The following is a 13,367-nucleotide window of genomic DNA, read 5'->3' as shown; positions in this document are numbered from 1 at the left end:
ACAATGCACCTAATCAGCACGTCTTTCAGACTGTGGGGGGAAACCGGAGCACCCGGAGGAAACGCACGCAGACACGGGGAGAACGTGCAAACTTCACACAGACAGTGACCCAAGCTGGGAATCAAACCCGGTCCCTGGCGCTGTGAGGCAGCAGTGCTTACCACTGTGCTACCATGCCGCCAAATATCAAATCCTTTGCACACAGTCTCCTGTACAACCCTACAAGGTCCTACAGGTGTTCCTGTGGGTGGCATAGTGGTTAGCACTGCTGCCTTACAATGCCAGGGACTGGGTTCGATTCCCGGCTTGGATCATTGTCTGTGCGGAGTCTGCTTGTTCTCCCCGTGTCTGCGTGGGTTTCCTCCGGGAGCTCCAGTACCCCCCCCCACAGACCAAAAGGTGTGGTGGTTAGACACATTGGCTGCGCTAAGTTCTCCCTCAGTGTACCATAACAAACACCGGAGTGCGGCGACTAGGGGATTTTCACAGTAATTTTATTGCAGTGTTAATGTAAGCCTACATGTGACATTTATAAATAAACTTAAACTTAAAACTTTAGGTAACATGCCTGCTTAAAGCAAGTAGGAGTCCCAGGAATTTGTGCAATTGGAAACCATACGATATGAATGGAGCCCAGGTGGCATTTTGACAGAGAGATTTTCCTGCTAGGTTGTCACAGTTCCACAGTTGGTGGGTAAAGATGAAGAGACTCTCTAGGGAGAATTTCTCTGTGAAACTAGCTCCTCTACCTCAGACACCCATCCACATCCCTCTCCCTCCCTGTGAAAGCCTCCCTCTCGTGTCAGCCGTGGCTCAGTTAGTGCCACTCCCGGCCCTGAGGCTCCAGGTTGAACTGCCACTCCAGGGCTCGTCCACTGAAACCAAGGCTGACTCTCCAAACCTGACCGTGTGCTGCACTGTCGGAGGTGGTGCCTTTCAGATGAGACGTTAAACTGAGGCTGGGTTCGTCTGCCTCGATGCATGTTAAAGACCCCAAGGCACTATTCTGAAGAGAAGGGCAGTTCTTCCCTGGCACCTTGGCCAACATTCATCCCTCAGTCAGCAGTGCAAAAACGGATTATCTAATCGTAATCACTTTGTTGTTTGTGGGAGTTTCTGCGCGTAATGATTGCTGTGTTACCTGTAGCACGACAGTGACAATAGTTTGGAACTACCTCATTGACCGTAAAGGGCTTTTAAACATCCGGTGATTGTTGAAGGCGCTATATAAATGCAAGTCTTTCTTTCAGGTGGCAGCTGGCACCCACTCTGTGTCCTCTGGATGGAAAGTGGGCCTGAGGAGGCCCCAGCCCTGAAGGTCAAAATCGTTAACGGGAGGAGGATGTTTATGTTAAACATTACAGAAGGGAACCTTCAAAAGGCACAAGCAGGACAAATATATGCTTAACTTGAACAAGTTCAGACTAAACAACTTGAAATAGATTAACACCCATTCAAAATGAAAATGAACAGAAATGAACTCTATGACTGCTGAAGCTGGGAGAAAGAAGTATGGGATTCACTGAGGTGAATCTAGGACTACAAAGGAAGTTGGAAGGGATCAGACTCACAAACAGGGGACCAGAGTCATAGAGGTTTATAGCATGGAAACAGGCCCTTCAGCCCAACTTGTCCATGCTGCCCTTTTTTGCCACTAAACTAGTCTCAATTGCCCGCATTTGGCCCATATCCTCTATACCCATCTTACCCGTGTAACTGTCTAAACGCTTTTCAAAAGACAAAGATAAAAGACAAAGGGTAACATTTAAAAATTCTAAGTGTAAGAACATTAGCAGTTATAAATAGCTAAAAATCCATGAACACAAGTGGGTCGGGATTCTAAAAGAGTTCACCTGTCTTCCAAAATAAAACTTTTGAGGCAAATTAGCGCTCGAGTCTCAAGGAGAAGGAAACTCCCGACAAGCCCCAATGATATAAAACAATTAAACCCCATTGCTCGACTGGACCCTCTCAGGTCAGACAGAGCCTCAGGGTTTGATGCATTGTCAATCATTGTCGAAATAAAAAGGCGCCATGGTGGCACAGTGGTTAGCACTGCTGCCTCACAGTGCCATGGACCCAGGTTCGATTCCTGGCTTGAGTCACTGTCTCTGTGGAGTTTGCATGTTCTCCCTTTGTCTGCGTGGGTTTCCTCCAGGTGCTCTGGTTTCCTCCCACACTCCAAAAGACATGCTGGTGCATTGGCCATACTAAATTCTCCCCTAGCGTACCTGAACAGGCACCAGAGTGTGGCGACTAGGGGATTTTCACAGTAACTTCATTGCAGTGTTAACGTACACCTACTCGTGACATTAATTAACAGTGCCAATGGGACCAGCAAATTGGAAAGCAACGCAGACATCTTGTCAGGCGTTATAGCAACCACTTTGTAAACAGAGTAACCCCACAGATTTACATAGAATCCCTAAAATGCACATGAGGCCATTTGGCCCATCAAGTCAGCACCAACTCTCTGACATGGTATCTTACCCAGGCCCCCTCCCCCGCCTTATCCCTGTGATCCAGTACATTTACTATGGCTAATCCCAACTAAACTACACATTTTTGGACACAAAGTGGCAATTGAGCATGGCCAATCCACCTGCACACCTTTGAAGTGTGGGAGGAAACCAGAGCACCCGGAGGAAACCCACACAGACACGGCGAGAACGTGCAAACTCCACACAGTCACCCGAGGCCGTAATTGAACCTGGGTCCCTGGTGCTGAGGCAGCAGGGTTAACCACTGTTCCACCCCTTGTCTTTCCCTTTGATGGCAAATATATCGGCTAAACAATCTCCTCAATTTCCTTGAGGAAGTGACAAATCAGGTCAACTTTGGCGAACACTACAACCTCGGGTACTCGGTTAATAATTAGATTCAAATCTCTGCAGACGTTGGGTAATATTTTGTTATGGTAGAAAATAATGCAGATCCTGGCAACTATGTAGCAGCTTTAACATAGTACAATGTCCCAAGGCGTTTCACAAGAGCTAAAGTGGGCTAACAATTGGCACTGAGCTACACAAGGTCATTTAAAGGAATATTAGGGCACATGAACAAAAGAATAGGTTTTACATAGTGTCTTAAACGAGAAAAGTGGCATAGGGAGGGCATTAGAGACCTTTAGGCCTCAGCAGCTGAAGGCATGGCCACCAATGGTGGAATCATTAAAAATCAGGGGATGCTCTAACGGCTAGAATCATAATACGTGGAGCGTTATGGGGCTGGGATAGATTACCAAAATAGGGTGGGTGTGAGGCCATGGAGAGATTGGAAACAAGGATGTGAATTGTGCTCTTGTGACAGTTACTGTGCACTAAAGTGCCCAGGAATTTTTCCACATGACAAGATCCCACAAACAATGTTAAAAGGACAGTTATCAACTGAACAATACCAAAACAACCAACAGAAGTTGTAATTCTTCCCATCAGTGCTGTGATTCTGTGTACCCCCAATCTATGCTTCTACCTAACAGAGGTCTCATGCTGCCGTTCAAAATTTACCAGTCTTGCCTTTACAATAGGCAGCACCTGTATTCTTGCTTTGCACAAAAATAACAAATGCATTATATTCCAGTTTTATCTCAGAACAGGTTTGTTTCAGTGACTTGTAATGTTCGATTCACCTTCCAAACTTGTGCACAAATAAAGCTAAAGCATACAGCTGCCGAAAGGGAGATGGGGGAGACTCACAGAGAGAACACACTCCTAACACAATCCTCCAGAAGGGTCATTTGGATCTGAAACATAGGTTAGAATTCCCCGATCTCGTATGCATCCCCCCACCCCTGCCATTGAGAATGGAGGATTTAGCACTCTGCCAAAGCTCCATTCACTACAGCGGGTCTGGAGAACCTTAGCCAAAGATGAGGTCGGAAAATTCCAGCCCATTCACTCTTTTTCTCTCTCTCTCCACAATTGCTGCCAGACCTGCCAAGTTCATCCAGCACTTTCTGATTTTGTTTCAGCGCTCCTAATGCTATCCGGCTCGCAGTGCAGGAGTACAATATTTAACACAGGGTGAGTTGAAGATTTGTATCACAATAGAAACTTTACAGTGCAGAAGAAGGCTGTTTGGCCCTTCGAATCTGTACCGACTCTCTGACACAGCTTCTTTCGCCAGGCCCTATCCCCAGAATCCCACATCCTTACTCCGCTATCCCCCTAACGTACACATCTTTGGACATTAAGAGACAATTCAGCACGGCCAATCAACCTACCCTGCACATCTTTGGACAGTAGGAGGAAACTGGAGGAAACCTATGCAGACACAGGGAGAATGTGCAAACTCCGCACAGACAGTTTCTGGAATTGAACCTGGCGCTGTGAGACAGCAGTGCTAACCACTGTGCCACCATGGATTCATTAAAAACATTGAAAAATGTGTCTCAGTCCTTATTCTATCGCTTGACATAAAGTAAAAAGTAAAGGTTATTTATTAGTTACAAGTAAGGTTTACATTAACACTGCAAAGAAGTTACTGTGAAATTCCCCTAGTTGCCACAATCTGGCGCCTATCAGCGCTGTGATTCTGTGTAGCTCCCAATCTTTGCATCTACCTAACAAAGGTACGATCAGTGTACCTAACCAGCACGTCTTTCAAATAAATGAGGAACAACAGTGCAAACAACAGTGCAACAGGCACCAAATCCTCAGCTTTTGACAAGGAGTTCAGGTTGATAAATTTATCCACCACCAAAAGTTAAGAGATTTTACCATCAGAGTAACATAGTGGATGTGGTCGGAATTAGTGCTGTTCTGGCTTTGCACGCCGCTGCTAAGGATTGCTGCCCCTAGTCAAGATTGCGTTGCAGTACTTCTGGTGGGCTGAGCCCAGGCTAATCTTCTCCAGAGGCTGTTCAGTTAAAGCCCAGAGTAACACCCCGTTCCCAGCCCGCTGGCAAAAATGAACCAGAGCCGTTCAGAATGTCTCTGGAGTCAGTGCAGGAAAGCTTAATCAGAAAAGATAACCCCCACTCTGCGCACCCACCCCACCCCGTTACAGTTAATACTTAGACAGAATACATGCCGTTCTCTTACCTTAAGAAAAACCAGACTTTTTTTGGGGGGGTGGGGAGATAGAACGAATGAAACGTGGATCGATTTCAAATTAAGACTCTCCCGTTCGCAGTACTTTTAACAACATGCTTAATGTATCTGCTTCTCCAAAAAAAATGCGCTCTAATCCTCCACACTGATATCTCTGTGCTGTCACAAGGTCTTGCAATGGTACAAGTCCGCCTTGCTTCAAGACATTTCTCTGAAGCAGCAAAACAAAGAGATATTAAGTTTCCTGTCTTGGGAATTAAACCACATATGACACAGGCAGCTACTATTTAAAGAACTGATAGTTGGAGGACAAATTCTTTAGTTCGCCTTTTCCTATTACCTGGAGCTGTTTATCTACCCCCTAATTTTTGCAACAAATCGATTCATTGGAATTAGCAGTTTAGCTGAGTGCAGCCTCATTTTAAACACTGGCTTCCGTAGCAAACGAGATTAAAAACAAATGTTTCTTTTCAAACTGCCGGGGCATTTTCTTTTGATGTCCAGTTCACTGTCATTCCAGAACTGCTGTAAAATGTGTGGCCCGACACAAGATTGCATTTCCTTACTGAAGTTGTTAACACAAAAACAGCGAAGCCACTGACACGATGCTACTTTGTACTCGGGTGCGCTCTGAAACACACCACTTCCAAATCAACAAACGTGCAGTGAAACTGAAGCGATTACCGTGAGCTTCACCCCAGAGTGTTTTTGGAAAACGCTTGTGTGAAGAAGAGGTAAAAGGTCATTTTTTTTTCGCCAAGGGCCTGACATTGCAGTTCAGTGTGATCTGTATAATTATCTGGAATTCTCTCTTTCTTAAAATACTACATGTTTTACTTTTTAAAAATTCCATCAGCCTTTTGCAGCATTGGTTTAACTTAAAAACACAAACACAATAGTGATAAAAATTCTTCCAATGTAAATCCCCAGTGGCACAGTGGTTAACGCTGCTGCCTCACAGCGGTGGGGACCCGGGTCCAATTCGCAGCTTGAATCACTGCCCCGTGTTTGCCTGTGTTTCCTCCAGGTGCGCCAATTTCCTCCCACGGTCTGAAAGACGTGCTGGTTGGGTGCATTGGCCATGCTAAATTCTCTCTCAGTGTATCCAAACAGGCGCCAGAGTATGGCAACTAGGGGATATTCACAACAACTTCATTGCTGTGTTAATGGAAGCCTACTTGTGACACCAATAAATAAAATTAAAGTTAGAAGTATAAAAACTCTCCCTCGACATCTACTGCTGGGATACATGTGATCAAACCTCACTCTGTGACTGGATCCAAGACTTCCTCACCCACAGACTGCAATCAGTAAAGATAGGCAGCAATATCGCCTCCATGATTATCCTCAACACCGGTGCCCTGCAAGGCTATTTCTTCAGCCGCTTATTAAATTCCTTATACACATATCACATATGACTGTGTGGCCAAATTCCCCTCCAATTCGATTTTCAAGTTTGTTGATGCTACCAGTGTAGTGGATGGGATCTCAATGACGAGGTGGAGTCTGGTGAAATGGTGTGAGAACAATAGTCTCTCCTTCAATGTCAGGAGACTAACACCGCAAGAAACTACAAAAGGTAGTGACTGAAGCCCAGTCCATCAAGCAAAGGAGCCTCCCATCCATTGACTCCGTCTGCAATTGCTGCTGCCTCAGAAAAGCAGCCAGCATGATCAAGGACCCCACACACCCTGAACATACTCTCTTCCACTTTCTTCTGTCGGGAAAAAGATACAAAAGTCCGAGATCAGATACTTGCATGGGGTTTACATGTCTATTAATGACAGGTTAAAAAACATTGGGAGCAAAGCTATATCCCTAACACAGAACAAATACATAATCAAGTTAGACTTTTCCTAACAGCCACCTGTTTATAGTTCCAAAATAATGTCAACCCTAAAAATGTATACACAAATTAAACTTAAACCTGTATTGGAAGCCACCTGTGTAGAACAGCTGAAGTTGATCCCAGAAGGGATATCCTTGTGGCTAGACTTTGCTGCATAAGGAACTAACTGGATTCTTTAGATTTTGGTCTAAATTAATCCAATGTAAAAATAGACAAGCATCATTTATAGAACCATAGAATCAGTGGGTTTTACGGAGGCCTTTGGCCCATCGAATCTGCACTTACACTAACTATCACTAAAGGTGCGCTAATCCCATTTTCCTGCACTTGTCCCATATCCTTGAATGTTATGATATTTCAAGTGCCCATTCAAATTTTTTTTTAAATTTTTTTTTAAATTTGTAAGGTTTCCGGCCTCCACTACCTTCTCGGGCAGTGCGTTGCAGATTCCCACCACTCTCTGAGTGAAAAATATTTTTTTCCAATTCCCTCTGAATTTCTCGCCCCTTACCCTAAAACTATGCTCCCTTGTGATTGACCCCCTTAACCAAGGGGAACAATTGCTCCCCACTCACCCTTCGTAGCACAGAAGGTTTCTGTTCTGCCCATCATACCTATACCATCTCCCTAAAATATCTATCAGTTAGACCTGTCACCCTGAGTGTTTGCACTTTTTTTTCTTTGCCAAGTGTTTCCAGACTTTTGAACATATTCATCATTTAGAAAATAGTTTTGAAATTTCACACATTGGACTTTGTTTGGGTCTAATGGAACAATGTTAATAAGTTTTAAGTTGATTTATTAGTGTCACAAATAGGTTTACACTAACATTGCAATGAAGTTACTGTGAAAATCCCCTAGTCACTACTTTCCAGTGCCTATTTGGGTACACTGAGGAAGAATTTAGTATGGCCAATGCACCTAACCAGCACGTCTTTGGACTGTGTGAGAAAGCCAGAGCACCAGGGGGACGCCCACACAGACACAGGGAGAATGTGCAAACTCCACACAGACAGTCACCCAAGTCAGGAATTGAATCCGCGTCCCTGGTGCTGTAAGGCAGCAATGCTAACCAATGTTCCATCATGCCAACCCCACCCCCCATGGGCTCCACTCTTCAGTTTGATCCAGCTTGATTTTTCCCGAACACTGGAAGCTTACTGTAGGAGCCAAATGTAAAACAATCTTTTGATTTGTAAAGGAGAGAAATTGTCAGGGAAAGATGCGTGGCACACACGGGGACAAAAATGTAGTGAGCCTTTCCAGTGTTAACATTTTAAACTGAATATTATAACGGTTTATTCTGGCGGAATGGAATGATTGTCTGTACAGAGTCTGCACATTCTTCCTATGTCTGTATCGGTTTCCTCCGGGCACTCCGGTTTCCTCCCATGCTGCAAAGATGCGCAGGTTAGGCGAAATGGCCATGCTAAATTGCCCCTCAGTATACCGAGATATGTAGGTCAGATGGATTAGCCATGGTAAGCGTGTGGGGTTACAGGGATAGAGCGGGAGAGAAGGCCAGGGTAAGATACTCTGTCAGAGAGTCTGAGAAGACTTGTTGGGCTGAATGACCTCATCTACACTGTAGGGATTCTGTGATTTTAAGAGTCATGAACCTGGGCGAGGGTGGAGAGGGACATTGATTTAAGGTGAAGGGCAACAGAAGCTAAGATGACAAGAGGAAAACGTTCCAAAATCGTAGCAGTGGTTAGGAAGGAGGCAGATTCAACCACAGCTTTCCAATGGGAATTGGATCATTATCTGAAGAGAAAGGATTTGCAAGACCACAGGGAAAAGGCAAGGGAGTGGAACGAATTGAGTTGCTATTCTTGCATGAGAGACAGCACAACTGGCTGAACAGTTGCAGTACAAAAGTATTTTGTGAATTTATAAAACCCAGTACTAAATATGCAGAAAGAAATTAAACCCCATGGGCCAGATTTCCCATCTCAGGGATCTGTTTTGGGGCCACTGCTGTTTGTAATTTTTATAAATGATCTGGATGAGGGTATAGAAGGATGGATTAGTAAATTTGCTGATGACACCAAAGTCGGAGGAGTGGTAGATAGTGAAGAGGGGTGTCATAGTTTACAGAGAGACTTGGACAAGTTGCAGAGCTGGGCCGAGAAGTGGCAAATGGAGTTTAATGCGGAAAAGTGTGAGGTAATTCACTTTGGCAGGAATAACAAATGTGTAGAGTATAGGGCTAACGGTAGGACTCTGAATAGTGTTGACGAACAGAGGGATCTAGGTGTATATGTGCTTGGATCCCTGAAAGTTGGAAATCAAATCGATAATGTTGTTAGGAAGGCATACGGTGTCTTGGCATTTATTGGTAGGGGGATTGAACTTCGGAGCCACAACGTCATGTTGCAGCTGTACAAAACTCTGGTGCGGTCGCACTTGGAGTATTGTGTACAGTTCTGGTCCCCACATTATAAGAAAGATGTGGAGGCATTGGAGAGGGTGCAGAGGAAGTTTACCAGGATGTTGCCTGGTATGGAGGGAAGGTCCTATGAGGAGAGGCTGAGGGATTTGAGGTTGTTTTCGTTAGAAAGAAGGCGGCTAAGAGGAGAGCTTATTGAAACGTACAAGATGATTAGAGGTTTAGATAGGGTGGACAGTGATAGCCTTTTTCCTCGGATGGAGAAAGCTAGCACGAGGGGACATAGCTTTAAATTAAGGGGTGGTAGTTGTAGGACGGATGTCAGAGGTAGGTTCTTTACCCAGAGGGTGGTAAGGGTATGGAATGCCCTACCTGCTGCAGTTGTTGATGCGCCAAGTTTGGGGGCGTTTAAGAGGTCCGTGGATGGGTTTATGGATGGAAAGGGAATGGTTTAGGTTAGAGGGTCAGACAGTGACCCGAGCCGGGAATCAAACCCAGGTCCCTGGAGCTGTGAACCACTGTGCTACCGTGCCACCCAAAGACGGAATTGGCAGGGGAAATATGTGGGTTTATGGGGATAGGGCCTGGGTGGGATTGTTGTCGATTCAGGCTTGCTTGATGGACCAAATGGCCTCCTTCTGCACTGTAAGGATTTTATGAGGGGCATTGCAGAAGACATGACCAATCAATCATTTCATTGAGACTGGAGTTACATGGCGGGTGGACAGTTAGGAATAGAAATATAGGAGCACGAGGAGGCCATTTGGCTCTATTGAGTCTACTCTACCTTCATCACAATCATGGCTGATCATCCCACTCAATAGCCTAATCTTGCTTTCTCCCCATAACCATTCATCCTGTTCACCCTAAGTGATATATCTGTCCGCCTCTTGAATACATTCAGTGTTTTGGCATCAACTACTTCCTGTGCTAATGAATTCCACTGGCTCACCACTTTTTGGGTGAAGAAATGTCTCCTCACCTCGAACCTAAATGGTCTACCCTGAATCCTCAGACTGTGACCCCTGGTTCTGGACTCCCCCACCATCAGGAACATCCTCCCTGCATCTACCCTGTCTAATCCTGTTAGAGTTTCATAAGTCTCTATGAGATCACCCCTTATTCATCTGAACTCCAGCGAAAACTATCCTAACCTAGTCAATCTTTCCTCGTACATCAGTCCCACCATCCCCAGAATCAGCCTGGTAAACCTTCGGGTCAGGTTCTCCTCCCTAAGGACATTAAGGACCCATTTGGGCTTCAAACACAGGTCAGTCACTTTCCATTGTTTTGTTATTGGTGTTGGCCCAGACTTGTTGAGGGCAATTTTAGCTTGTATCACCAAGTTAAACAAAATCGTCATCAGCCACTTTTACTTCTCAACATCAAATGGAATATTATCAATCAACGGGAAATTCGAATCGGATAGGCGTATAACAATTTGCTCACAAAGCTAAAAAGGGAGAACGTGCAGGGTTGCAGAGAGAACTCAGTGGATTGATACTAAATGAATTGCTGATTCAGACAGCCAGTGCAGTCATGATGGGCTGAATGACCTCGCCCTGTAACAATTCTGTAAACTTCAGGATTACTGGTCCATAGCTGTGGCAATTAAGGATTTACACCCACCAATATAAACAAATTACATATAGGCACAAGAGACTACAGTTCGTTGATACCTTCTCGTTTTCGTACCATAAGCTGTGTAAGAATGCAAGCGGATGTTAGAAAGATCACTTTGTTAGTTGAAACACTGGAGCAGCAGCATCAATAGAAGACAATAACCTAACCCTTCTCTTGGTTTTGTTTTTGGGAGAATGGTGGCACAGTGGTTAGCACTGCTCCCTCACAGCACCAGGGACCCTGGTTCAATTCCGGCCTTGGGTCACTGTCTGTCTGGAGTTTGCACATTCGCCCCACGTCTGTGTGAGTTTCCTCCGGCTGCTCCTGTTTCCTCCCACCTGGAGGATTGGCCATACTAAATTGACCCTAGTGTCAGGGGGATTGGCAGGGTAAATGTGTGGGGTTACAGGAATAGGGCTGGGGTGGAGTTGCGATCGGTGCGGATTTGATGGGCCAAATGGCCTCCTTCTGTACTGTAATGGTTCTATGATTCTATGAGACTGTTGACTTGGACTTTTTGCACTGCGAATGATGCCAATTCTCACGACCAGTGAAACCTTAAGTCCTTAATCTTGTTAGAAACAGGAATTAGATTATGTATGTTGTCAGGCACTGTTTAACAGTAAGAGCACTGTACATAGCTTCTGACAGTATGTTAACACGGCAGAACCACTGTGAGGAAGAAAATCCCCGAGATTAAAACTCCTGGCAATAACCTGAAGAGCTTCTGGCAGTAAAACTTAGAGAATATAAGAATCAAGCAACTCAGATAGTCCTCCCAGTTATTAGGAAATTTGGGTTATTTTTTCCTTGTTGTTTCTCTTTGAAGGATTAATCAAGTGAAAAGCCAGAAAATCTCCAGCACTCACTCACGTAGTGAAAAAATGAAGAACGTAGACACACATAATTTTTAAAATAACCAGGAAATTGTTGAACAAAAGAACTCCCTTTTTCACTGCTAATAATAGTTTGGAGGATATACCATAAGATATTTTAAAAAGGGAACTAGGAATTAATTTCCACACAAGCATTTAAGTCAGACAACATTCATGAATCACAACTTCCCAGAACTGGTGAGAGTTCTAGAGTCACCATGAGTAGCCTGTAACTCATTCATGTCAATTCTCTCACATGCTCTGGTTTCACCCTTAATCCAGCTCACCATGCTAAGGAATTCTCAGACAGAAATGCAGCAGATATTAAACACTCCATTTACAGATCACAAGACAAAGGTTAGGACATTAACTGATGCCAAAATGTCTTTTTTTTAAATGGTTTTTAAAAATCTATGAAATTTTAGGGACATTATTAAACCAGAGAGAATGCAGAAAAGATTTACCAAGATTCTACTTGATGATTTGAGTTATAAGGAGAGGCTGGAAAGACTGGGATGTTTTTCCCCGGGCTTTGAGGTGTTCTTATAGAGGTCTATAAAATAATAATAGGCAAAGATCAGCTAGATAGTCAACATCTTTTCCCAAAGGTAGGGGAAAGTGGTGTAGGGAGGATATGAGAGAGATAAGAGCCTCAGCAACTGAAGGCATGGCCACCAATGGTGGAATCATTAAAATCAGAGGATGCTCCAATGGCTAGAATCGTAATGCAGACATCATGGAGCATTGTGGGCTGGGAGAGATTACCAAAATGGGGTGGGTGTGAGGCCATGGGGAGATTGGAAACAAGGATGTGAATTGTGCTCTTGTGACAGTTACTGGGCACTAATGTGCCCAGGAATTTTTCCACATGACAAGATCCCACAAACAACATTAAAAGAAGGACAGTTATCAATTGAACCATACCAACACAACCAACAGAAGTTGTAATTCTCCCCCGTCAGTGCTGTGATTCTGTGTAGTCCCCAATCTCCTATCTATGCTTCTATCTAACAAAGGTCTCATGCTGCCGTACAAAATTTACCAGTCTTGCCTTTAAATCAGGCAGCACCTGCATTCTTGCTTTGTACAAAAATAACAAGTGCATTATATTCCAGTTTTATTTCAGGACAGGTTTGTTTCAGTGACTTGTAATGTTTGATTCACCTTCCAAACATGTGCACAAATAAAGCTAAAGCATACAGCTGCCGAAAGGGAGATGGGGGAGACTCACAGAGAGAACACACTCCTAACACAATCCTCCAGAAGGGTTATTTGGATCTGAAATATTGGCTGGAATTCCCCGACCTTGTACGCACCGCCCCCACCCCCTGTCCTGCCACTGCTGCCAGCGAGAATGGGGAATTTGGCACTTAGCCAAAGCTCCGTTCACTGCAGCGGGTCCGGAGAACCCTAGCCACAGATGAAGTTGGAGAATTCTAGCCCATTCACTCTGTTTCCCTCTCTGCAAATGCTGCCAGACCTTGAGTTTTAGCTATAAGGAGAGGCTGGATAGACTGGTACATTTTTCCCTGGAGCGTAGGAGGCTTAGGGGTGGTTTTATGGAGGTCTATAAAATAATA

General features: G+C 44.5%; 1 protein-coding gene across 3 annotated transcripts in view; it reads right to left on the bottom strand.

Moving 5' to 3' along the window:
* Positions 1-13,367, bottom strand: part of arhgap28 (Rho GTPase activating protein 28) — a 187,215-nt gene that overhangs the window by 144,160 nt on the left and 29,688 nt on the right. Inside the window, exon 1 of one of the 3 annotated variants that reach the window (XM_080194634.1) lies at positions 4,719-4,759. The exons of the other annotated variants lie outside the window; for them this stretch is intronic. The gene's annotated coding sequence lies outside the window, so the exon portion shown is untranslated. Of the gene's footprint in view, positions 1-4,718; positions 4,760-13,367 lie in introns of those variants that run through there. 3 annotated transcript variants of the gene reach the window in all.

Source organism: Carcharhinus amblyrhynchos, chromosome 8 (genome assembly GCF_965287045.1).
Source record: "Carcharhinus amblyrhynchos chromosome 8, sCarAmb.v2.hapA, whole genome shotgun sequence".
Taxonomy (NCBI): Eukaryota; Metazoa; Chordata; class Chondrichthyes; order Carcharhiniformes; family Carcharhinidae; genus Carcharhinus; species Carcharhinus amblyrhynchos.
The sequence above is the reverse complement of the archived record's forward strand: the minus strand, read 5'-3'. Positions and strand labels throughout refer to the sequence as shown.